The sequence below is a fragment of the Amblyomma maculatum genome, chromosome 5 (genome assembly GCF_055883805.1).
Source record: "Amblyomma maculatum isolate TAMU_Amacu chromosome 5, ASM5588380v1, whole genome shotgun sequence".
NCBI classification, from domain to species: domain Eukaryota; kingdom Metazoa; phylum Arthropoda; class Arachnida; order Ixodida; family Ixodidae; genus Amblyomma; species Amblyomma maculatum.
Genome location: NC_139348.1, coordinates 134498683 through 134526591, shown reverse-complemented (window position 1 = coordinate 134526591; position 27909 = coordinate 134498683). Strand labels below are relative to the sequence as shown.

At 44.2% G+C, this 27909-nt stretch overlaps 1 pseudogene; it reads left to right on the top strand.

Moving 5' to 3' along the window:
• LOC146189626 (uncharacterized) overlaps positions 1–27909 on the top strand; it is a 31829-nt pseudogene that overhangs the window by 2866 nt on the left and 1054 nt on the right.

The window sequence follows — 27909 nt, the reverse complement described above, 5'->3', positions numbered from 1 at the left end:
TCATTCTTCGGTAGAGAAACTGCGGATTTTCACGTTAGTCACAGCGTTGATGGTCGTCTTCCTGGCATTTTCAGGGAGTTGGCCTATTTATCCCATTTAATAATTACAGCGTTGTTTTGTTTCAATTATATATTGATTTATTTGCGACCGCGATGCGACCGTAATGCTCAAAGTATTTTACCTCGCCTTATCAAGCTGCTAATAAAGTATAGGTATTTATCTTTTTATCTCTGCGTTTTTTAACTTAGCACTGGTGCCTGCTTATCCTAAACGCTTGTTTTTGATAAGCACAATATAGAAATAGGAGCCAGCGGGAGAGAAAACGAAATGGCGTGGTCAGTTGAAATAACTGGCCGGTGAAGGGCGTGTTTACCATCGATAAATCGCACTTGCCCGTATGACGGCTACAAACTGCGTTACCCTCCTGTGAAAGCAGGAACAGAAACCCGCGTCTCCTACTCACACCATCGCCCCTCCCAAAGGCGCATCTCGAGTCCACATCACAACGCATACATAAGTGCAAGTTTGTCTTTAAAAGAGCTCTAGCGGTCCCCTAAAGACAAACGAAGCGAGATTTTACACTTGATAATATGTTTCATGGTGTGTACTCGCGCTGGAGTGAAACTGCTTCAAATAAAAGCAGGAAATAAACACACACTGCCCTAAACACAGAAGTTGCGCGCCGATTGTTTTATTTTTTCGCACCAGACTACACCATTGCCGTAACGATGTTGGAAGTTCGTGCATACAATTAAGTTGCTTGCTCGAATGGAGTGATGACTGCGCGAAAATTTTTCTGAAGTTCGGCTTCCTGAAATGAAGTCCATGCAGTGTAACTTCGAAATTGAAACCATCGCGAAACATTTTAGCTTTCAGTTTCACGCAATTATTTCAAATAGCCTTGCTTACTTGTAATAATTAATGCACTATAAACTCCATACGGATCATATTGTCACATATTGAAATACCCCATAACAATATTTTTGTGACTTCCCACACGTGCACCAACACGAAGTGCTGTGGATCATGATACTATTCAGAAGGCTGTGCATGCAGGCTGTGATCGTGTGCGGTCTGGCTCCCACATAGAGCGTTTGGACTAACAAGCCGACTATGTGCTCTATGTCACCAGTTATTTATTTTAAATCGACTAATACAAACTGTTGGGCAAATCTGGGACGCTCACCCTTAATAAAACATCACAATTAAATTGTGCAGTCAATGAAACTATGTTATTGCGCGCAGTCTTATCACAGGCCTTATCACACCTCTTTATTCGACTGCTGCACCAGCTGCCTTCTGTAAATATCGGCACTAAAATTTGCTTTACGCTACTCATTAATATTACATAACTGATATTCCACAATGTTCGACACATCCGAATGAATGCAGACAAAACCTCTTACAAACTTGCTTTGACCACTGCCATGCCTTAGGCAAATTTGTACAGCGTGAAGTTTAAATTTAGAAATCCAATATTGTTCCCTTATACTGGGCTTCAAGTTATTCAATACACGTTCGTCTCTTCAAAGTCGTGCAAGATACTTCAGTGTTGTCAGTACATGTTGAATTAAGGGTAGAGCGCGCCTTTACAAAAAATGTGTTTCGAGTTCCTAATTTAAATTCGGCGAATTTCGACATCACACTCATCAGGCATTTCTAATAACTTCTGAGTTTATTTTTGATGTATTGCTGATGAAAATTGGGCCACCTCATTTCCGCTTAAAATTTGATGAGTGTGTTTTTGCTTACAATCTGATTAAATTGGAATGTATACGAAAACTAGTGCATTGTGTGGCTTACGATAGATTTTAACGAATGATTCAATCAAAAAAAAAATAAAAACATGTATTGATCGTCGTTTCTTGCATTGCCACTTTAAGATCCCACAAATGCTTCAGCAATGGTTTCTTTAACGCAGCGTAAACAGCCATACAGTTAACTTTCTCTGATGCTTGGAACAAACCAGGACTAACTCGGCCATTTAGCAAAGAGCTTCCATTAACCGCCGGAAAGGGGCCGGTAACAACCTCGAGAATAGGCCTCTCACTCAGCGAGTTAGCGGCGCAGCCTACGTGCGCGCGCTTTTTTCGGAGATGCGGGTAGCTGTGCTACAGCACTAAACGATGTTTTCGGACCTCAAGTGTACACTCTTACACTGAAGCTGGTAAAGTCTAGGCGTCTACATAAAATACCGAGGTAGATTGCGTTCTTAATGACATGGAAGACGTTTATGTGATTCCTAGCTATGAAATTGCCACGTTCATTATCAAAATGTACGACAAAGCGAGCTTATCCGAAGTGTGAAGAGTATCTTTTAACTTCGATATTTTGAACCACATTGTCCTGTTAGATTTTTTTTAAACAGTAAAACCGGTTTCAGCTTTGTCTTATCTCAATTTATTTTGTGTCCCTAAAATTAAAACATTGAGTGTTTTTTATTTATACAATTGTCTTTTTATTTGCACTTTTCCGAGCCAATAATTTTCGCTTTGCCGTGCACTGCATACCTGAGCTGACCACACCGCGCACGTTTCACTACGTTTGAGCAAAATTTGACTTGCATATAGTATAATTTCGATGATACGAATATCAAGACATCAGCGATGCGCCGACCGCGCGCCGCCGAATTGCGGCTCCGAAGACTGCTCGCTGAGGGTACAGTGCGGCTGGCGATCTCTTGGTCAAAGATGTGCGGGCAGTGCTGAGTGCTCACGGCAGAGGTTCTGGTTCGCGCGTTTGTATCATCCATAGAGGCGCGGGAAAGTGTTCGGAACAACCGAAATTCTGCACTTTGTATACAATGCACTCCGGCCGGAGAATATTGTGAATGCTTATAATCCCGAAGCTGGTTTCAACCAGATTCCTCCCAGACGGCAAAATCCCCATTTCCAGCTGGATTATTGAACCCGTGAGCATAATCTTTCCAGCTGGCAACCATGCTTTTCTAACTGGAAAAAAGGCAGTTCCAGCTGGAATGATATCTATTTCCAGCTGGGGTATTGAACCGGAAATCATGGTCGGCTGGAATGTTCCAGTTTCCAATTAGAAAATTTACACCTCCAGTCAAGCTCCAGCTCGGAAATTTCGGAAAGGGATGCGATTCCAGCTGGAGCTACTCCAGCTGGAATCGCATCCCTTTCCGAAATTTCCGAGCTGGAGCTTGACTGGAGGTGTAAATTTTCTAATTGGAAACTGGAACATTCCAGCCGACCATGATTTCCGGTTCAATACCCCAGCTGGAAATAGATACCCCACCTGGAGCTACTCCAGCTGAAATCGCATCCCTTTCCAGCTGGAAATTCAATTGGAAATGTATTTTCCCAGCTGGAATGGGTACTCCTGAGGAAAGTCTACCGACTGTCCATTTTATTCTATCACCTAAGTCTGCTGTAATTAGAAACATGCCGTAGGTTCGATAATTGCTGATGAGTCCGTTTCATCCTAGTGGCTTCGTGAGAATCGCAGTCATAAATGCATAAGTTATTATAGTGTATAAAATTGTCCGCCAAGTGTGGTGCTTGACGCTTTTCGTGCAAAAGCGCAGTTAGCTAGAGAGGCAAGGGAGAACCATCCGGCCGATGTTGACCACGAGGGCCCCTGTGTACGCGTTTAATTTCTCTTTCCCCTTTGCCGCTTTTTCTATATCTTCGCAACCCCAGTGCAAGGTAGCCAGCAGGGCATACACTTCTTGTTATTCCATAGCCCTTTCCATTCCCTGTCTTCACGTTCTCTGTGCCGTTTGATGTACTGACAACAGCTACGGTGTATTGCAGCCCTCGGTGTACTACCTGAGGCGGCGGCTTCTGCGGCACCACTCGTCGCAGACAGAGGAAGACCCTTGCACCGAAACTGACTCAACGCAGGGAAGCTGTGGATCCCCCTTACAAAAATGTCAGTCTCCGATCAGCAGCAAAGGAAACGTATATGATCTCCGCTGTTTTACATTACAGCCATCCAGATAAGAGTGACTTTTAGCTTACCGTGATCCGCGAACCGCTACAGTGATCCGCCACCGCGATTTCCACTGCGCTTGCTCAGATCCCTTGACACCGATAGATGGCGCCACATACTGGATGTTGCACATAGACTTGCCGCGTCGGGGCCAATCAGCTTGTGTGCCCCGCCCACGCACGGTAGCGGGTCACGGTAGCGGATCGCGGATCACGGGAAGCTAAATCTTTCTAAGAAGGATGTGCAGGATACATAGCAGTATAACTGTACCAACGGCAGTGTTACGCAAGGATTCATGTCATTTTCGTTTCATTGAGTGATCTGCCATTGGTCTATACATCGGTGACGTAGGCCGTGGGAAGTTTGCATCAACACGTCCCCCGCTCATGCCCACTGGCTGCGTCACAGACGTGTTTGGTGCGCTACATGAGAGTGTAAGGTTTCGACAAAGAAACTGTGGTGGGAACAGGTGCAATATTTGTTGCGCGTGAATAATTTGCCGGAATTGACGAAGAGACAGTAGGACGACTAGCGATGGCGCTCTTTCCGAACCTGTCGTGCCTGGAGATATGTAGTGTGCTTGTCCACTTTCTCGTTATAACAAACGGAAATGAATGCACACTGAATCCCTGTGACATACGGCCTTAATTACTCTAACAAATCCTGCCTTCAATCTCTCTAGCTGCAATACATTGCAAACATCCAACTTTCCTCTATATCTCTTTTCACCTTTGTCCAGCGTGGTGTAACAGGCCAGGGTCTTTTACCGCAGGCCAACCTCTACGCACCCTACGCAACCTCCTTTCGTTAAATACGTTTCTCTCTCTATGAACGACACACGACGGGTTTCAGAACACCATAACCCCGAAAAAAATCTGAATTTGACTGCTGCCTAACGATGCGACGATTCATTTAAAGCTACGTTGTGTGTGTCGCAAATGCAATTGTGGAGTAGATTGTTCAATGTGTGGCTGGGCACTTGTGTATACTTCCATGCGATCATTGTTTTATTTCTAATTATTCTGAAAGCCTTTTTTGGACATTTTTAGCCCTAGTCTAACTTTAATTATGCTTAACATTTTAAGGAGCCTCATTGCAGCTATAAGAGGGTTAGTCTTTTTGGCTTCGACAGAAATTATTTAACAAACAAACAAGGACTTTGCTGTTACTTCATGAAGTTCTCTGGCAGGTGCCGAGACTAGCCCTAGTGATGCTACATGCAGATCAGCCGAGCCCTCCTCTGGCGAGGAGACGAACAAGCAGCGATGGTGTCCGCTGCACTCGAGACCCGCGCACCTCGGACCTCGACTCGAGCCTAGTGAGTAGCAGCAGCGGATCCGGAGGACTCGCCCTGCGATGCAGCACCAGCAGCACTGCCTACCAGCCTCTGCAGGTCACGTCCGGAAGGGGAGGACAGGTGAATGCATTGCGCCTTGCTTTCCATGTAGATGCACTAGCTTCGGGATGCAAAACAATGCAAGATTGTTACCAATCTCTTAAACCTCTCATTCAGTTTACATTAGGTAGCGAAGTACTGGAAGTAGTAGGCGAATATGTCTACTTAGGACAGGTAGTAACCGCAGATCCGGACCATGAAAAGGAAATAACAAGAAGAACAAGATTGGGATGGAGCGCATTTGGCAAGCACTCACAGATTATAACTAGCAGCTTACCGGTATCGCTCAAGAGGAAAGTATACAACAGTTGCGTCTTACCTGTACTCACCTATGGGGCTGAAACGTGGAGGCTAACCAAGAGAGTTCTACTGAAGTTGAGGACAACGCAGAGGGCTATGGAGAGAAAAATGGTAGGGGTAACATTAAGAGATAGGAAGCGTGCAGAGTGGGTCAGAGAAATAACTCAAGTTACCGATATTCTAGTGGAAATTAAGAAGAAGAAATGGGCATGGGCAGGACATGTAGGGAGAAGAGAGGATAACCGATGGTCACATAGGGTGACAAACTGGATTCAAAGGGAAGGAAAGCGTAGCAGGGGGCGGCAGAAAGGTAGGTGGGCGGATGAGGTTAAGAAGTTCGCAGGGGTCAAGTGGATGCAGCTAGCACATAATCGGGTTAATTGGAGAAATATGGGAGAGGCCTTCGCCCTGCAGTGGGTATAGTCAGGATGATGATGATGATGATGATGATGATGATGATGATGATGATGATGATGATGATGATGATGATGATGAAACCTCTCATTTCGTACCCGCCTCATTCAAAGTCATTTTATTTCTGCTAGCATTCCAAGTGGGGGTCCAAGTCCGCATTATCTCTTCCGGAAAATATGTACTATACTGTATCATAGCCTTCAGGGCCATGTCAACAACCACACACTGCTCTCTCGTTTTGTATTTCCTTGATATGTTAAGGATTGGAAATACTGATCATTCATTGCTGCCATTTTCTTCACTAGTAAATTTTGTACTCTATCCATAGGCCCGTCATTCTTCTTTTTGCCAGTAAGGTCACCACCGACGCTAAAGGAAACTCGTGACTGTATGAAGATGTAACAAGAAAAGTAGCACCCAAAATGAGTGAAACACAAATTTTTATACAATTTCTAAGAAAAAATAATAAAAAAGCCATCTAGTAAAGCTAGGAGCATACACAGCAAGTAATGTGTACTATAGCAGGGTACGAAAAAATTTAATATTTGATTTTTTTCTATTGTGGCCTTTTACAATGCTAAGCCTTGCTCATAACTGAATGAAAATCAATGTCAGAGTTTTTACACAGCTTCAACCAGTACTTATATATATATATATATATATATATATATATATATATATATATATATATATATATATATATATATATATATATATATATATATATATATATTAAGCCTTAATTTGTTCCCAAACTAATTTTGTTAAAAAATTAACTTTTTTTTCTGCACGAAGGTCTGGGCAGCATTATGCACTTCTTATCAGAAAATGAGGTGTTGGTCCGAAAAGTACTTCTTAAAATTGCCTAACGCCGTGTGTATTTCGTACGCCAGCATCTTCTATTAATCAGTGCTTAACACAGAAGAGGCATGGGAGGTGTTAACGAACGTCTAGTTCACATTTCCCCATGTTTTTAGCAGCTGGTCATTTTTTTTTATACTGTTGACCCTTTTGTCTCTCGGGCGACGAGCGTTGTTTATGCAGGGATGTTCTGTTAAATAAATGCCCCTGTACTGGAACGAACATTTAATAAGGTCAACCCTCGTATTGTATCGATTTCCCGGAAGCGTAGGATGAGTGCACCGGTTTGTCGTTCGTTTAAACACATGCCAAAAGCTACGATTGTTGCTATGCAACCATAACCTTACCAACACTGCCCTGATAATCCACCTGGTTCAATATACTCTGAATTCGTTACAGGAGACTAGCTCCATGAGAGCATAATTAGTCCCGTGGCGGAACATTTTGTCTCTTAACGCACAAAGCTTATAAAGAGGTCGATATTAAGTGCATTTCGGGCATGTATACAATAAATCCCACCATTTCATTACGATAAGTACTTCGATTCTTGGTTACAATTCGTTCAGCTTGCACTCCGCCGATTGCTTATAAAAATGGGCAACGAAGCATGTACCCTGAAAATTCAATCTCAAAACTGACAGCAAATAATACACAAGAGACAGAACATGAATGCAATTGGAAGCGCTCATGAAAGGACAAGCATGAAAAACGAACTGAAAAAAGACAGTTACACCCGCAACTCTTGGTTGGCTGAATAGGTATTATTGTATGAGAATGGATTATGAAAGATCACATCAGCACGCCTGTTATAGAATATTTTTACTTAACACAAAAAATTGAAAACATCACATTTTCTCGTTGTTTATTATATGTCTAAAAAGAAAACGTACAGCCACAATGAATCAATGTTTTTTCATCACAAACCCTATAATAAAAGTATTATGGAGTGCTTTTACATTTGGTTTAGGTGAAGTTATTAGCGAACATATACAGGTTGCCAAGAACAAAGTCTTAGAGTCAGATAACATTCGACAAGCTGTGCGTTTCACGAACTCCGTTTTCATCTGTGTGTTCCAGGACCAAAGCCCCGGCAAGTCACGGAGCCCCTCAGCTCGAAGCCGCAGTGGCGGAGCCGGTGACGGAGCCGCCCAGGGCGGCGACACGGGCTACGGCGAAACATCGTCGTCCGAGGAGCAGGACTCGAGCTGGAGCGGCAAGAGCTCAGAGGCATCGTCCGCGGCCCCTTCTTCTTCCTCATCATCGTCGTCGGCACCGTCGGGAGGCACGGCCAGCACTGCGTCCGGGGCGCTGGCTTCGGTGTCCGACGACCAGGACGACCCGGACGAGACGCAGGCCGAAGACGATGACGACGAAGACGAGGAGGAAGGCGAAGTCGACCTGAGGTAAGTACCTGCCCATTAAAGCTCGCGAAGCGTCATTGAGAGGCTATCATTGGAAATGGATGATTATTTGGTTTGAATGTCTCTGTGTGGGCGGCTTCTTTTGGAGTTCTCAGTCTCTAGGCTCCATGGTGCACAGGAACTCGCGGTATTCTTATAAATAGAAATAGCTGTATCACTGCGTTTTTGATGTCGTGCTCTTTATAAACTACTTTATCTTGAACCTAGCTTTAGGTTTTGGTGCTAATAGTGCAGAAATATACGTTAGCACTGAGAAAAGAGAGCAAAAAAGGAAGGAAACGAATAAGATTATGAGTAAAGTGTGTAAAACGAAAGGAGAAAATTATCACCGCTTTTATATGCTTTCCTGGATAGCTGGCCATACTTCATGGTTCCAGCTAGGCCATGGTGCTTTGTTCGGCTTCAAGCGTAGATGATACGCCATCACTTGCTGAATACTGATACGAAAAAAAACAAAAACGAACACCAGCATAGCACGCTCGCGAGTTTTGACGAGATCCAAGGTTTCGTAACAGTTTGGCCGGCATTGTGCACTGAGGCTGAAAACAATGACGCGTTGATTGTTGTCTGTCACTTTGTTTTCTTTCTTTCCGCTTAGATTTTGCGCGCTTGCTTAGATAACTAGAAATGATAATTTAACATTTTATTCGGTTGTGTGTGCTCTTCTGCAACCGCTCCCATGTAAAATAGCTTTGGCCTTGTGTTTTCTAATAACAAGAAAGAAAATAAACAAATAGTGGGTAGGTCGAGTTACAGTACCGCATGAGAGGGCGATAATACTGTGCAATTTCATTTCACTGCCGAATCGGACCTTCACAATATATATATATATATATATATATACTTACTGTGGGTTCAAACTCACAGCTATTATTCTATTGAAAAATTTAGCCAGCCTCGTTATTCTCGTGAGATGAGGCTTTTTGCCGAGGCATGCTTGTATGGAAAGAAAAGAAAACATACCAAAAGCGGACTATTCTGACTAATATTTGAGCTTACCCGGAACAAAAACTATGTGAGGCTCGTTTACGCATATTGCCAAACCAAAGCACAGCATGTAGGAACACGCGACACTATACAGACATTCACAAGATAGTTAGAATGAAGAAAAACTGAAAGAAAAGGGGCCCCGGCCCTTACAAAAAAGCTTAATGAGTTTCTGATTAAATATTAATTACATTTCTCATCATGCACATTAACATTTCTATACATTTTCTTGATGCATATTTAATGAGTTTCACAAGAAAGTTGGCCACCGTGCTTCTGGTTGGTACCTAATGTGTGCATTTCTTGTGTGTTGACCAATGAGCGCCTCATGGCTTTCACTTTTGGATAAAAAGTAAAAGCTAAAACATAGCGAAGCCCCTCAACTACATTAAAAAAAGCTAAAAAATAAAAAAAAATGAAAACTAAGCGAAAAAAAAAAACTGCACCTCTGGCGCGATTCGAACTTGGTACCTCTTACTCCGTAGCTTTCTACGCTAACCACTCGGCCACTCGGGAACTGGTGACGTTGGTACCGTATTTGCTTCTTATGTCTGGACTGCATTCATAAGATTGGGACTTAATGTTTCGAAGCATGTTTCGAAGTGTACAGGCCATTGCGGCTGCTCTAACAATTACAACTTCTTGACCATTAGAACTTGCATCTAATGTTCTGGATACCTATGCGTACTATTTTGTCCACTGGAGTCATTTTAACATGTCGAGTTTGGCATCGCTGGCAAATTTATCAGCGCTGGCTCTTCGGTGGTTGCTACCTTGGGCGTAATTTTCGCTGAACACGGAGCTGTAGCACGAACCTTTAAGGAAAAAAAGTGCGACCAAGCTTCAATACCGGCAAGCGCAGCAGCGCCAACACTATTTTACTGGTAACTAAATCTTATTTGTATCTAAACATTTCGGGAAGCGATGCGATGACTGAGGGCTCGGCTAATCTATACGCAGAGCAAGAAGGAGCTCGAAAGCTTAAGAAACACGCAAAATATCATGCATTATAAAGAAGGCATTGCTTCTCGTGCCCTGGTCGCACACATGCTCCCAGGACGGTCCAGTTCCGAGTCAACGAACGGCTCGGGTTACGTCCGCGCGTCGTCGTCGGCGCAGGCCTCTCCAAAACGGCCTGCTCGCAGGTGCGTGGAGGCATTGGAAATGGAGCGGCCTTGCGTCTGTTTGCTTGGAGGCGGTGTGGCAGTGCGTCGGTTCGCGTACACAACAATATCCTTGCCCGTAACACCCTCAAGCATATTGTCCAACCACAGCACCCATTCGCTTGGCAAGAAGTGATTTGCAATGGCACAAACACCCAAGACGCCGGGTGTAAGCGTGTTTTGAATAAAACAAATGTCCAAAAAGTTGTTTTTGTTTTTACAGTGCATGCTAAACAGAAATGAAAACATAGTAAAAAATATACATTCGCTTAGTGATGTATAATTTCCCTCATTTGAGAAAGTCAATGCATTTCTACATTAGCTCCTATACAAAAATACTGTTGTGTTTTCCAAGTACAAAACTTCTTGCGTAATCTCAAATGAAAGTCTGTTGCGGATCTCATGTTAAAACACATAAAAATTGTTTCTTAGGCAACATCCTACATATGCTAATCAGAAATGAAAACATAGGGCTCTGAAAGTGTGCAGTTAACAAAGAAATAATATATATTCACTTAGTGATGTATACATTTCCTCATTTGAGAAAGTCAATGTATTTCCACATTAGATCCTACCCAAAAATACTGTTGCGTTTTCCAAGCACAAAACTTCATGTGTGATCTCAAAGGAAAGTCTGCCGCGGATATGATGTTAAAACACATCTAATCTTGAATCTCCTTTGAGTGGTTGATGACTCATCAAAAACACATTACTTGGGTAACAGAAATTCAATATCCATTTTTGTAAGGGCTGTTATTGAAAAGTTGTAGTTCACTCACTGTTCGTTTTGAGCCATAGTTAGTGCATAACTGGTATGCCAGAGGAACACAACACATGTGGGAGCAGCTAACGCACTGCGCGCTCTATCCGCTCTGGTTTCTGCGATACATTTTTCTCTTCCGAGCGTAACGTCTTCTTCGGTTTTTGGTTGCTTCTTATCACAGTGGCTACGTTTTCATGAATATCTACCCGCTGCTCTAGATTAGATTAATTTACTTTAGAGCTCTCTAATTCAATTTCTGAGCACCAATTGCTCTGCGTCTGCTTCTAATAAAAAGGCGAAAAGCTCTGACAGAGATCTTTAGCCTGTCTGTAGGAGAACTGTAGACTCATCTTTGTGCTATTTGTACCGCTCTTTGTGGGCTTCACGGCGGTGTTTTTTAGGAAAGATCAATTAGGGAAAAAATTAAAGGTGATGATGCTAACAAGAATCTTAACGAGTGGTTAAGTAAGGCAGAACATTGAAATTAATTGAAGTAAGCCCTGAACGTCATCAGCCCTGTGAGTTGGGTGCGTTCTTTGAATATTTGGTGATATTAGTGCACAAAATATTCCAGACTACTGCGACACTTCTGGAAGAGTGAACACAAAAAGTTCACTGTTGTGTGAAATGAGTAGGTGTATTTTTACGTTACGCGTCTTAAGTAGGCCTCCCTGTGTACCTTCATTAATGGTGCCATAGCGAAAATGTTATGAGCACAATATTTTTGTATTTTGTATTTTTTTTTTGTATTTGCGCCACGACGCTTGTAGATTTCGGCTATTTATTCTAAAAACGTATCCTATTGGTTTTCGATGCCAATATTCAGGGCGAGCTCAGGACGAACTTTAAAAATAAGCCTTCTCTGCGTATCGCAAGGTTAGGCGATTCCTGTCAAGCACTTTGGGGCTTTCTTGAGCACTTCCTTAAAGAAGCAATGCGATAGGCAATGGAATGTACGAATAATCTATATGTGCTGTTTTCTAGGAACTTGCATTGACCTAACGGATTATATTGATTCAACCACATCTTTCGTCTTAATCTACCCAGAAATCCATCTTAATGAAACTGTGGGCAGACAGCTTCTCCAAATATATAATAAATGAAAATAACAAATAAAATAATAATTTTATTATAACAATAACATATTAACAAAACCCTTAATCTGTCCCTTAGTCTGCATTAGAATTTCTAAACTTTTCGGTGGCATAACCTATTTAGTGGACTGTTTGAAAGTTTTCATATTGGTCTACTTTTTTTTTCGTTTGGCGTGGCAGAGCCACCTGCCAAGTATTAGAATCCTCCGATTCTTTTTTTTTTTTTTTGTAAACATTTTAGGAGGCTCCGTCAAATGCGAAATATTTGGCCTCAACCCGCGTTTGGTTCTTTGGTGTCGCGTGATAGTGATGACGCTACACTTCTGTCGATCAGTAAAGAAATTTCGCGACACCATTCACGGGTTTTTGCCGTCGGCGACAGCTTAAACGCAATCGAATTACACGTTCTGAAGAGCATCTTACAACAGTCCACAGCTGTTTCAAAATTATGCCTGCCGTTCCAGAAAGCTTAACTCGAAAGGCCATAGGAAAGAGTGTTTGTCCAGCATTGCATGCGGGCAAGGCTGATGACGATGACCCAGCCATGAAGATGGTGACAATTGGTACAAATGGTGACCACGTGACGACTTCCACGAGTGTTCCTACGCGCATTTAAAACTTGTGCCTACGTGGTGCAGAGTTAACGTATATTTCACTCTACGTCGTTCTCAGACGCGTTCTTTTTCTCTCTTTTGCAGTAAGCTGGAAACAAAAACCAAGGCAACGCCATTCAGCTGGCCGCCAACAAGCATCTCCCAAGTACAGATGCTTGACGCGGAGGTAAGCGGCATGCAGGATGACCAGCGGTAGCGATTGCCTGCTTGCAGGAAACTTAAACTGATTTAATTGGAAAACCTCGGCAACATACGAGCACAAAAATACTCCCAGTAACTAAAAAGAAAATTTCCTCAGGTTCACACACCTACACTCCGACGCACAACAATCTGTGATGAGTTCTTGCTTGCTTTTCTAGTCTAATAATAAATAATAATTGGTTCACAGGAAGGGAAAGGCGCCGTATCTGTCACACTTGTTTCTGTGGACACCTGAACCACGCCGTAAGGGAAGGGAGGAAGGTGAGAATGAAAGTGGAAAGAGAGAAAGAGGAGCTGCAGTGAAGGGCTACGGAGTAATTTCGACCACCTGGGGATCTTTAACGTGCGCTGACATCGCACAGCACACGGACGCCTCTTCGTTTCGCCTCCATCGAAACGCAGCCGCCGAGGTCGGTTTCGAACCCGGATACTCCGGGAGCACAAAAATGCTCCCAGTAACTAGAAAGAAAGATTCGTCAGGTTCACACACCTACTCTCTTGACCCGCCGGGGTGGTGCAGTGGTAAGACGCCCGACTACTGTGCCGGAGTTCCCGGGTTCGAACCCGACCGCGGCGGCTGCGTTTCGATGGAGGCGAAACGAAAAGGCGTCGTGTGTTGTGCGATGTCAGCGCACGTTAAAGATCCCCAGGTGGTCGAAATTACTCCGTAGCCCTCCACTACGGCTCCTCTTTCTCTCTTTCCACTTTCATTCCCACCTTCCTCCCTTCCCTTACGGCGCGGTTCGGGTGTCCACAGAGCAAGTGTGACAGTTACTGCGCCTTTCCCTTCCTGTGAACCAATTTAACTTAACACCTACTCTCCGACGCACAACAATCTGTGGTGAGTTCTTGCTTGCTTTTGTAGTCTAATAATAAATAATAATTGGTTCACAGGAAGGGAAAGGCGCAGTATCTGTCACACTTGTTTCTGTGGACACCTGAACCAGGACGTAAGGAAAGGAAAGAAGGTGGGAGTTAAAGTGGAAAGAGAGAAAGAGGTGCCGTAGTGGAGGGCTACGGAAATTTCTACCCTCTGTGGATCTTTATCGTGCGCTGACATCGCACAGCACACGGACGCCTCTTCGTTTCGCCTCCATCGAAACGCAGCCGCCGAGCTCGGGTTCGAACCCGGGCGCTCCGGCACAGTGGTTGGGCGTCTTACCACTGCACCACCCCGGTGGGGCGCTTTTCTAGTCTCAATATGCCTACTTTAAGAGTAGTGCGAGTTCCAGCGAAAGAGAATTTGATGATTAGTGCGACAGATAAACTGCCTAATTTACTTTAACAAAGGGGAACATAATAGCCTTTTGTTTTAACAGCGTTTGTATTTCGTGGCTTTTGATGCACAGCCATCTAGGTATTGGCGAAAAACCTGCAAGTGGATTAAAGCACTAGAATAAAGCATAACACAGGAGACACGCAGGTCAACGCGCAGTTAACTATTGCGGTAAATGAACGTAATCTAAGGAGAACTATAAACGTATTGGGAAGCAAGAGAGAAAATAGAGAGAGAGGAGAAAGAGGAGTATTGCCAAGGTCTTGCCATAGAAAAAGTTCATTGAAAACAAACACTAACAAGAATAAATCACTAGGCGCTTCATATGTAATATACACATCGAATCAGCCCAATAGTTTGATCACTAGCACTAGAGATGCCATCTATAAGGCTATACCAAAAACAAGAATGCAGCTGGACTTCCTACACTGCTACTATCGAATTTTATGCACCGTATCTTGCCGAGTAAATTTCAAGCCATAAAAGTGAGAACCAACGAGATCTATCGCCGGCTTTGAGCAGCTGCTCCTACACAGCCATAGTATAGAATAACTACTGTTCGAGACAGGTGGTATACATACACTTTCACAGCGCAGCGAAATACCCAGGCTTAAATTTTTTATTTCAACTTTATTACGGGCATTTCAAAATAGCCCCAGTCTACTTACCTTCATGATCCATTCAGGCATTCTGCACGGAATGAATATTGAAAAATAATACAATAGCACATGATTTATAATTAATCCCAAAAATACTCATTTTTCCCAATTACTATCATGCTTTGTATTCACTTGCGTGCCGTAGCAGTAATTTGTGACATGCATTTTTCTCCTTTCATCACTGCACTCGCTAATTTTCTTCGCTTATCACGTTGTCAAACAGAATTTCTACGCCTGCGCAGATGTTTTGGAGCGTAAGCTCCACTTATCGTATGGACAGCTCAAGGTCATGTCGTTCCGCACCAGGAAACGTGAAATGATGCGTGTGATTCTCTCGCTCTGCAGTTGCGCCTAACCAAAGTTACTCACCGCTGGCTCCCCGCCATGCGCTCGCTTTCTATCGCGGTGAATCGCCTTTCGCCTGACATTATAGGCTTGGGCGCTGCTTGGTGCTTCGCAGAGCTATGGAAGAACCGGTTGCAAGTACTAGTCATTGAAATCGCGCATTAAAAAAGGCAGTGTTATGGGGGCTATCGCGTCTACACTCAATGCGAAGCTTGAGCATCCACCTAATTCAAACCATACATAACCTTGCTAAAAAATGTGGAGCCGGGATTAACACAGCCTTCACTCGATCAAGCTATGCTCAACCCCCCTCCCCCCCCCCCCCCTTTTTTTTTTTCGAGGCGACCATGAAATTTATTTAACCACTCATGCTTGGGCCTCACTGATCGTCCAGTATATGTTGAAAAAAAAAAAAAGAAAAGAAAAGTAGTATATTTTCTCCTGTTTTGACAACTGAGCGAAGAAACAGAATTAATGAGGAATATCTGGCGCAGGAGGTAATTGCTTTTTTTCCTCAGTACTTCGGGCCGGCCATTTTTCACAACGCGAAAAAAAGCGAAGCGTGCTCGTTTGCGAGCGCAGTTGTAGATGGGCCTCGTCAAGTGGTGCCGCAGCACGGGCGGCTTTAGAAAACGCATTTTATGGTTTTTCTTAAGACAGACCCGGTTATCTCCCTTTTTTTTTTTCTTCTTTCATTACCGGAGGTTAGGAAGGAAAGCGCGCTGCTCTTCAGAAAATTTTTTGCTTCTAAACTGAGCTACCTTGAGGTGACGTTGCCGCATTCGCGTACCTGTAGACGGTGCAAGGTACTTCCCCCATGGACGGTGCGGCACACACGGCATCGTAATAAGATGGAATCCTCGATCGATATTCAGGCAAAAAGAATTTTCAGACTGAAGAAAAATAAACGCGATTTGTAGTCCCCTGCCCAAACGAATAGAGAACGTGCTGAACAGGAATGCGCATGCTAGTTGCACTCCCTGTAGTCAACCACACATCCCAATTAAAACGTGCTAATAAGGTAATTAAGTAGCAGTCACTGGCGCTGGACGAGAACAACGAAAGGAGGCGTGTTTAAAGGGACCAAAAGTGATCAAAATTTTAGTTTGGGCCAATTTCTTCATTAGTGAAACATGTAATACCAATGCCAAGACTGCATAATTTACTGCGTGATCAGTGTGTGACTGTTTTCGCTTCATTGATTTTTACCGTTTATCGTGCTTGCGTGCCGCGCCTTTCAATGTCTTTTCCCGATACCGCCTTTTAGTCATTTGGTTCAACATGTAGACAAAAACGTACACCTTCGTTTCTCCGTTGTCGTTTATGTTAAGATGCCCTCTCGTCCCCATTTCAGATTTTTGTTAGTATTGTGATGCCTTGGGGTCTTGTATTTAGTTACTTTATCCTCTGTTTTCTACCTACTCTGCTCATGCTAGAGTGCGCGGTTTTTTGTTCTTCGTTTTTGTTTTCAAATCTGACAGCTATGATCAGTTTCTATTAAGATGCCTTTTTTCTTCCGTAACTGTCTCTTGACTGGGATTTGTAGTCTTCGATTGCCTTGAGCGTTCGTTCGTCCCCGCCATTTATTTTTTTTTTTTTTGCGCGCAGGTTATGTATGCTTCAAAAGGACGCAGAAGAGCACTGTCATTAAACACTGGTTAGAAGAAATTGTTTTCTGGGCTCTCTGTTTGCGTTAACGCTTGTCAGGTAGCGAAAGAAGCATTTGCTGCTGAGCTGATGTAATTAAGAAAGTGAGAGATTTTTGCTTCCCTCAATTTGTTTCAAACCTGTCAAGTCAATTCTAAAAAAAAGTCCGCGACCACCGCTTTCAACGATGCGCGCTCGAAAGTGTTTCTCAACTTCATCGCAGGTTCTATAGGAAAATGACCGATGACGGTGATATTGGATTATTTCTGACCTTTCCTAGCTTAAAAAAAAATTTCGTCTCAGGTGAAGTTGACTCTTTTTCATTGCCACGGGGCAATTCAGCGGTACAAACGAACTTTTGTCTCCTGTGTCCCTTTAAAAGCGCGGCTGTAGTGATGAGTGTGACTGCTTCGATTAATTAGATTTATTTATTTACTAGTACGTATCCAGCTAGTTACCACCCATTTGGCGCACCGACTGCAGAGAAAATATGGTACAGTCATGAGCAAAAGTGGAGAGACCACGCTAACTGCTACGATTGCTTTTTTGATGTATAAAAAGATGTGCTAGAGAAAATTGCTCGGGCAAGAAGGCAAGTATACTATGCATGGTACCTAATGCACTTCTCAGAAATAACTGTTTCACTGTCAGAAAAAGCTGGCAGGTAGTTTTCTCAAAGCGCATGGTCTCTCCACTTTTGCTCATGACTGTACATATAATCGTGCGAACAAATATCCATCCATAGAAGTGTGTATACGTAGAAATTCTGGTGTACATTTTTGCACTAACACCGTTAGTCGATGCAGCTGTTACACGAATACTTGCTTCCACGAAGTTCACTGGAACACCTAATTACAAAATGTGCTGACGGCGCCAACACATCAGAAGGTGCCCCGTTATCGAGATCTTGCTAACCAAACTTTCGCGGTTATGCTTGCGTACGTTTGCCGGCACACAACCAGACATATCTTCTGATAATCTATCTGATAATCTATCTGATAATCTATCTGATAATCTATCTGATAATCTATCTGATAATCTATCTGATAATCTATCTGGTGATTAGATGTTTCTAAAAACCTCGAGATGGTGACACTGACGCAATGAAGACGCACCACTTCTGATCTGAAGTTGTCATTATGCCCTCCTGACAATCGCCGAATTTTGTACCCGAGGCCGCATCTTATCCCGATGAAGCTTGTAATGTCATCGCTTGAAAAAAATTAAAAAATGACACTACCCTTGACACTGACGCTCAAATAATATTCTTGGCGAATGCCAAGGTAATAAGCCAAATATTAAGTTGAAACATTTCTGCTTATTTAATGAAGAAAAAAATGCAGGCACATTTTTAACCTAGAAATTAACAGCATTTTTTTTTCTTTAAACATAACTTTGGAATACACGATAAATAGAATAAATATAGAGCGTAATACGTAGGTATTACCCAACCGATGGCAGGTATAGTGGCTGCAAGCAAGAAATTAATTATACTCCCGAGGACGAGTGGAAAAACGTTTGTGGTAGGGACTTGTGCTGTTCTATACATTTCAAGAATAATGAAGTGGACGTCTTGAAAAGCAGAAAATTGCAGAAAATTTCATGAACTAGGGACAAAAGAGAACAAGCCGAGTGTTAATTAACGCTCTACCTAATAGGAATTTATCGCATGTTCATTTCGTTCGTTCATTTTTGTCAGAAATGTACGGGAACTGCGTTTACTAAGCACGGACATCGATCGAAGAACACGAAACGACGGAACACACCAAGATGGTCCGAGCTATTTAGTTGTTACCTCAAGGAAAACAACAGCCAAACAAGAAACACCACACCGAAAAGAGGAGTTGTTAGTTTGCTGTTCCAAGAATGCCATTTCAGACATCAGAAGACTGCAACAACATGGCTAAAACAGAAGCATAGTCAAACACTAGTCATTGCCATGAAGACGAAATGTACGAGCGGCGAAGCGCCTTGATACTCCTGGCCTGTCTCCACCATTTGAAGTTTCCGAAGAAGGTTAATTAGACTTCGCTGATCCGAGGAATCGACAACCGCAGCATGCGCTCAGTAATGTTCAAGTCATGAAGATTTCCGCCTGACCCAAATACCCCCTCCCTCCCTCCCTCCCTCCCTCCCTCCCTCATGACCCATGGCGACGAGTGTATCCGGGCACCACTGTGCCCTAGCCGAGGGAGCGAGGAGTGTCACTGCGTGCTAGCCTAGGCTTCCTGCACGTCGCTCCGGGTTCCGAGACACCCTTACGGGCATATGCAGTCTTGCTAATGTATAGAACAGTGGTGTCATACTGGTAAAAGTGATTCCGAAATGAAATAAATCTTTTGATCCGAAATTACTGTCTTAAAGTAATTCATTACATCACTTATTCGCTACTAGACCACAAAAGTAATTTGTTGTACTACTAACCAACGGGAAAGTAATTAATTTACATTAATTTCATGTCAGTAATTCAATATCTGCTATGTCTTCTTTTTAACAGGCACAGTTCAGATTCCCATTTCTAGGACTCCCTGATACATTGCGCTGTGAGAATGACAACCTTCTACTAATGATTGGAGTTTCTGACAGACTCACCAGTCGCTTTACGCCTTGCTTTGTAATGTGTTTAGGGAGAAGAGCAGGAAACCGAGCCCGGGACGAACGAGCAGTTGACATCCACGGAAACCGACGAACAGCTCCGCTCCTTGGACACAGAAGACGTATCGCAGACAACAGTGGCCAGTGAGTGTACGGTGGACGACACCGCAAGGGCGGAACCCGAGGAGCTCGCCGAAGACAGCAGCCAATCCGAAGCTCAAGCTGAAGCCATGCAGCCTGCCGAACCGCCCGTGCCGCCGACACCGCAGTTCCTCAGGCCCACCATTGAGATCGACAGCAGCGACATCCTCCACACGGCCAAGGTGAGCCAAATGTTAACATGTCACCTTACCATGCAGTCCTTCCTTTGTTGGAGTTTATATTCAGCATATTTAGAATGGTAGCATATGAAATACACATCCTCTCTTCCAACTGGAATGAACTTTCACACTTAAATCATTTTTTTGGGTCAGCCCTCACATCGTTCAGAATCAGCTTAGAGCTATTTCCTTCACTTTGTCTACAGGCAACCCAGGGAACAATGCCATTCTAGACGGTATAGTTTGTAACATTAGCTTATATTGGGCAATGTGGCAACAGGACACTAGGACGTTCCAAGAATAATTAGCTGCACTCAAGGCACCTCACCTGAAAGCATACATGCTTAAACGCAGTGAGATTTTCTTTGGATGCCTGCCTAATTTTTTCTTTTTTTTTTTTTTTTGCTCTAGGAGCAGGAGGAGAAGTAGGAGGAGGTAAGGCAGGGAGGTTAACCCGAACAAGGAACCGGTTTGCTACCCTGCACTGGGGGAAGGGGTTGAGTGTATACAAAGGTGACGGATAAAAGGCAGTCACAAGGATATGAAGTCAGCATAGCGTGCGGCAGAATCCCATCTATCGTGCAGGCCCGTGGATCGCAGGAAGCGGTGTAGAGCCTGGGATGCCTTCACCGCCGACGATCGCCGCGGCCAATGGTGTCTTCATTTCTGTTAGTGGGCATCCATCTAAACGCTCCAGCGCACGGTAGAAAGACTGTCTTTCCGCACTGTAAACGGGGCACTCACAAAGAATGTGGCCTTCGTCGCACCCGCAGTTTGCACATGCAGGTTCAATGTTCAATGTTTGCAGAATAAGAATGGAGGAAGGAGGATGTTGCTACCCAAACAACCCCTACCGTACATTGTCATATTATCTGCGAACGAAGACTAACAGCGATATTCTCAACCGCAGCTACACTTGTAATCAGCCTCAATCAAATTGACTTGAGTGGAAATTTTATTCCGTAGCTAAATATTCAAATCGACAACGTTCAGCAAAACGATTTGTCTCTTACTTGTTGGGTTTTACACCAATATATGAAAACATTTCCATCATTCTCGATCTTGTAGTACAACCAGTGGTGTATGCCAAGACAAACCCTGATATCAGGATATCAGGATACCCTGATATCGACTTAAGCCTGTGCATACCTTATTTATCTGTGTCTGCTTATTAAACGTTGCAATTAACCGCAAGGTTCAATTTACGCTCCATCCAGAAGGAAAGTGCTTGTTTTCTTTTCCTGGTAGAATGCCTCGACTATGCTGCTACAATAATGCTCCGGCGTGCTTTTCTTCGTGTCGCGCAGCCCGAGATCGACGAAGGAGACTTCGGCGTGGGGCCCTCTTACACGAAGATGACCGAGGCAGAATTCGTGGCTCGGCTCAGCATCCACGAAGCGGCGAGAACGGGAGACCTGCACGTCATCAAGCTTCTGCTCAAGAGTGACCCCAAGCGAATGGAGTGAGCGCTTGAACCCCGTCACAATGGGCTGTCGGTTATGTCTATGCGCCACTGTGTGACGCACTTATGATCTAATACAAAAATGCACTTGTAAATTTGAAAGTTTGCAGTTCAAGACTCCTGCCGCCTTAGCATTCATGCTTCATCAACATGTAATATAGATTCGCCAACCATTAAACACACCAGTCACTTCTTGGTCAGCATGTAAAGATGAATTCCAGCATTCTAAAATTAAGACTATGGGCGGGCTTCAGTGAATACTTTTCATACAGAGCCTGTTTATTAGGTACAAACACGTCCAAAGAAAATTATATTCTAAAGAAATCTCAGTTGCGCTGAGAAAGCAGCCTATCCTTGAATAACTAAAATACAGCGCCATGACGACGAACACAAGCAGGGAAAAGCGCGCTGTTTCTTAGTTATTTAATGATGCACCAACAGGCTCAGTTTCCGGTTCTTCGGCAGCCTATCCTTACTTTTGCTGGGAAAGCAATTCAGGGCTTTATAAAAACATGAGCATTTAAAAAAGCGTCAATGCACGTCTAGCGTGTCTTGCAATTGAATCTTCGCAAGTATCACAATGGAATGGCACAACAGTCTTTAATTTTCAAATAAACGGCACGAATTTGGACAGCGGCATAAGAACGACAAGCGCCGATGAGGGCTGGTTATCAGCTGTAATTTTAGTATTAGATCACGGAGGTGAAGGCAGTCACAGGGATATGAAGTCCGTATAGCGTGCGGCAAAATCCCAGCGTATCGTGCAGGCCTGACGATCGCAGGAAGCGGAGCAGTGCCTGGGAGTCCTTCCCAAACAAACAGACCAGCCAAAAACATAAGGACGTAGCAATACTCGGACGCCCACTTTATCTGCCTGATGGGTGCGGCTATAGCGGCGCGTCACTTCCCTGCAGCTCCAAACCCCATTTCCTTTGCTGGCATTACGAGAGAGGATCTGCTAATCAATAAGTACTTTAACGACACGACTTCTGCGGCTTCTACGACTATTCGGCTTGGTTAAAGCATTTTTCTTAACTTTCATTTCTGTAAAGTAGAGACTTCGCGTCATACTATCCGCGACATACGCCAAAGTTGATTATAGTGTCATTTAGGTGCTCGCTTAAGCATTTTCACACCTTGCCAACGTTGCACAACTGGTTTTAGTGATTTATCGCTCTATACATTGTAGAACAATGACCATTTTATGACTTGCCAGGAAGTTTAGTGAGCAATGGCTCATTCAGTTCAGTTCAGTCGTTCAGTCGTGTCCGACTCCTCGTGACCCTATGGACCATATCACGCCACGCTTTCCGGTCTCTCACTATCTTCCTAACATCACATAACTTCATCTGCAGCGCCTCGAGGATGCCATCTAACCATCGCGTTCGCTGCCTACCCCTTCTCCGGCGACCCTCAACCTTTCTCAGCATCAGATCTTTCTCCAGCGACTCTTCTCTTCTCATCAGATGACTAAAGTAACTGTGCTTTAACTTTAGAATTTGACCCTCCAATGAGCAGTCAGGGTTTATTGTCGACAATATCGACTGATTTGATCCTCTGGCAGTCCAAGGAACTCTCAAGAGTCTCCGCCAGCACCGCAATTCAAACGCGTCAATTGTTCGGCGGTCAGCCTTCATTAATTCGTAGTAAAAAGGAAGCTGTACTGTTGTGCCAACAGCATCGCGAGGTCAATGCACGACGAAGCAGCGCACAAGCGACCGTTTATGTCCGCTTTTCGGCCCACCAAATTGATACGCTGTTGACGGACTATGAATATAAAGTCAGCTTTTAGCTCTGAACTATACCTGGGGCTGCAATGATCGCTCAGTTTATATCAGTGATACAGTCACTAAAGCTTCTGTTCTGGTGGCCACTTTTGCCAAAGGCCGAGTGTCATGGCGAAACCCAAAGTGATCTGTAAGCGCTCTTGTAAGTGATGTATTCACGCCAACTTGCCAAAATATATTATTTTATCTGCGAATATTTCATTTGTTCTTCATGTGCAGAACTGTCGACGAGAGAGGCTGGACCCCCATTCACCTGGCTGCTGCCAACGGTCACACTGAAATTGTGAAGGTGAGCCTATAGCTTCTGCACCCGTCACGTGTTCCTTGTTATCCCTGATCTACCTGGAGGCGTTCAGCATTGCTGACAACTACCCTAATGCAGTATTTATTGTAAGTAACCGAAGAGCAGGGAATTGTCATGTCGGAGCCCCATCTGGCTTCCCTAAAAAATAGGAGGTCTTGACAATCTTAAAAGGTAAAAACAAAGTTCCGTCTCACCTTACAGAAACTCACAGCTTGATGGGCTATTGGAATAACGTACTGCTCCACTATGGCTAATTTTGGCAAAGGCATACCATCTAAGTGTCAGTAAATCATCTACCTAAACAATACCCTTATCAGTTACAAGTTAGGCTACTTGGCACAGAAGTTATATATTGTCAATAAACTAAAAACCTTCATATTCGCGAAACGACACAGAACAGGGCTTCAGGTGAAAGTATTGCAAAAGGTAAGTCGTGATCATAGTGGCTTTTTTGCCGAGTTCTAACCCGTATTAGCTCTTAGGTGGAAAAAGTTATCGTATTAGCACGAATGGTCTCGTAGTGAAGCATTATTAACAGTATTTCCTGTCGCGCAGTACTTGGCGACTGAAGGCGCGGACGTGGCTGCTCTCGATCCTACAAGTTACACGGCGATGCACTTGGCTGCCATGAATGGTCACAACGGATGTCTTGAGGTAGGGTGCACAATTTTGTCATGCAGCACGGTCTTCAAGCGCTTGACTTGAAGGCCTCCCCCCTCCCCGTTGTCCTCTCTACGCACTACATGTCCTGTCCTGCCAATTTCTTCTTGATTTCCACTAGAATGTAACTAACTCGAGTTATTTCTTTGTCCTACTCTGCACGCTTCCTATCTGTTAACGTTACATCTACCATTTTTCGTTCCATAGCCCACTGCGTGGTCCTCAGCTTAAGGAGAATCTTTTTAATTAGCTTTCAAGTTTCAGCCCCGTAAGGGAGTAGAACAACCCGCCAAGATGTCAAAAATTCTTCCCTTGTTTGCCCGGAATGGAGCATCAATTTGCAATCACGTCAAATGAGTGTCGTTTCCATATTCACTTAACGAGACCCCGAACTGTCACACGCGTCATCACTGCCAAATCTGATTTGCATCTCTTCAATGTTTACATTGTGACGTCGTTCAGAAGGGCTCTACTCTCAACTGGAAACTAGAACCTATTCGCTATTCAACTCGCGCGAGTAAACAAGAATGGAACATAAGAGACAGGAGAAGCGACACTGTCTTTTGCCTTTAGTCCGCTTATTTGTGCGTGCCGTTGTCCTGCTCATAAGAAGTAGCATAACGGATACCTAGCAGTAATGTGTGCAACTGGTACTCCAAAGACCACTTCACCCAAACATTTCACCCCTTAAAAGGCACCTGAAATGGTCTGAATTAGTACTTGCAGTAATATTATAATGCAAGAAATTCATAGACGATGTCTAGAGGGAAACCGAGTCAAGTTAAAAGGTCTGTGTGGAGTCTATAATTTGCAAATAATCTTTAGAAAGTGCCCCTGGCAACTGCTCGCAAACGATTAGGGCGACGCTGCCCTGTGCGCTCACCACCCGATGATGTCATAGAAGATTGCTGGCTGCGCCCATTCATTGGAGGCTCCCAAGTAACAGGGGCGAGGCAGGGCGGACAAGTTTTATTCATTTTTTTTTCTTGCGCGTCGTCGTGTACTGAGTTGTGGGGGAGAGCATGGAACACCATTTTCAATCGTCCATATGTTCGGCGCTAATCGAGCTAGCTTGCTTTTTTTTTTTTTTATTGAGCAGATGACTGATTGCATACCTATTGGTCGTGCGCGTTTTCTAACTTTATTTAATAGGTTTTCATTGGTCTTTTAATGGCCCAGCGCAAGGCTGGAATAAACTTTATACCTGTTTGGAAACCAGTGGGCACCACATGCCACCCAGGACCGAACTTCGCACCTTGTGCACGTGAGGCATACACACAGAGCAGTAAGGCCACTACATTTTGAAGTGAGCGTTAGCTGACACTGCATGCTCCTCACGCATATGGCTGTAGGTCATGAAGGCGTTTAATGCGTACCAACCGACTTGTATCTTTCATTACAGCATCAATAGTTAGGGGTATCGCGTGGACAATATATGTATTTTCCAATATATGTTGTTGTAGGTTCTCCTGAAGGTGGGAGCCGACGTCGACAACATCACTGCCGACGGTTTCACTCCGCTGCACTTGGCGGCACTGAAGTGAGCCCTATTTTCTCTCTTGAGGCAGGCCACTCCAGCTTTCTATGAAAAGCTTTCTAGCCACAGGAAAAGTGTGTTTTAGCAGCCCGTATGGCATGAAGCAAGTAAAAAAAAGAAAGAACAGCGTCTAAAAGCACTTATGCACGAATGCACGTGGTTTCAGTAGTGAATGACATACACTTATGTTAACAAAGTGGTCTGAATGCACCGTCATGAAGACAAAGAAATGGTACTGCGCGTGCTTAACTGGGTGCACTTATTCGAGCGTGCATGCATGCTTTTCACAATAGTCTTCGATAACGCATAGGCCCGCGCGTCTAAATCATAGAAAAGGAATCCGTTCATTGTGAAGCACAATTTATACAGAAGTTCGGTGCCGAAATCCTGAAGCGGCGACGCTTTGTGCGCCTTTTGTTTTTCTTTTTGCAGCAACTACGCGGACTGCGTGCGTACTCTGCTCTCGTGGGGTGCCAACCTGGCCGTGGAGGACGCGCTAGGCCGCACAGTTCAGGACATGGTGGAGGAGTACGCCCTGGACGACGTTTCGGCGCTCCTGGCCGCCATCTGGGCTCACGTCCACAAGTACGCGCTCAGGCAGCAGTACGTCTTTCCGCACACAAGCAGCGCGGAGACGTGTCACTTTGTAACCGTTAGATCGAGTCGTGTATCGAGTTTCATTTACTTTGTAGCCACCCATTTTTCACTTCTATGAATCCGCTGTAGTGGCTTAACTTACCACCTTTGTCCTTCGGCTCTGCAACTACAACGGGTGGCGGAATCTAAATCCCGGCTGCTGGGCCCCCCTTTCAATGAAGGCGATATGCAAAAACGCCTGTATGCTGAGTGATGTCAGCGCGTGGTAAAAAACATGAGGTGGTCTAAATTAAAACGGAGGAGCTTTTCGTTATGACCTTTGTCAGATGCCATATGTGCAGCTGTGTGTTTGCAGTTGTGGAAAGTTATACCAAACAGGAGTGAACATACCATATACCGCAACATCTATACCAGCCGCTGAACTCGCCATTTCGCGATAATTTGCATGCATAGTAGAGATTTTTAGCTTACCGTGATCCGCGATCCGCTACCGTGATCTGCCACTGCGCGTTCCACTGCGCATGCCCAGATCCCTTGATGCCTATAGATGGCGCCACATACTGGATGTTGGCCCATAGACATGCCGCGTCGGGACCAATCAGCTTGTGCGCCCCGCCCACGCACGGTAGCGGGTCACGGTGGCGGATCGCGGATCACGGTAGGCTAAATCTCTCTAGTACGTCAATAAACAAATGAAAAGTTCAGGGACACCGTTTTACGCGCTGCCCAAATTAGTGTCTGCTAACACATAGCATATAATGTGGCTCATTACTGATGCCAAATAGCAGGGCAGGACGCATGAATATTTCACAGTGAGACAGTTCAAATATTCACCAGTAACGTGCCTGCTTTATGCTCTCGTGCCGTTACACGCAATATCAATGAGGCGTCAGATAGTGGGAACGTTTCGAATATCACAAATGGTGTCCATAACGCTCGGTGCCCCGCTTGCTTAGCTTCGTGTCCGTATACATCTGCCTATTGAATAACACGCACGTAACAGCTATCAACGTTGCTTGGTTGACTTTTCGACCAGAACTCGAAAATTTAAACCAGACAATTCCGGCATGTGAGTTCCAGCTGTGTAATCAGCCTAAAACGAAAAGAAAATGGCGTAATGTGGTGCCAGCACTGTAGACACATTCCACAATTAGCAAAACGGAAGTAGATAAAAAAATTATGGTCCCAATCAAACCTGCCCGTATTTCGAGTTGTTTATATTATGGGGGTGCTATTGGCAAGCCACGAGAAGCAGTATCATAGCAGTATAGACATGATTCTCAACCAGATTAGGTGGATGTCAGAACTTTCCTGCCTGGAAATACTGTGATCCCTACCATGCATATTTCCCCTCCCCCCCCCCCCTTCCCCGCCCCTAAATAAGAATAATAACCATACTATAGCGAGGTTCGAGAATAAAGGTTCAAACTGAGCCGTGGTAGTGGGCCCAGTATAGTCTGCTGCTTCAGAAATGGGGCCGAGCACTCAACTTTTCTTACAGGGTATTGTAGGACACTGACATCTTCGAATGGGGATCATTGTCAGATTTACC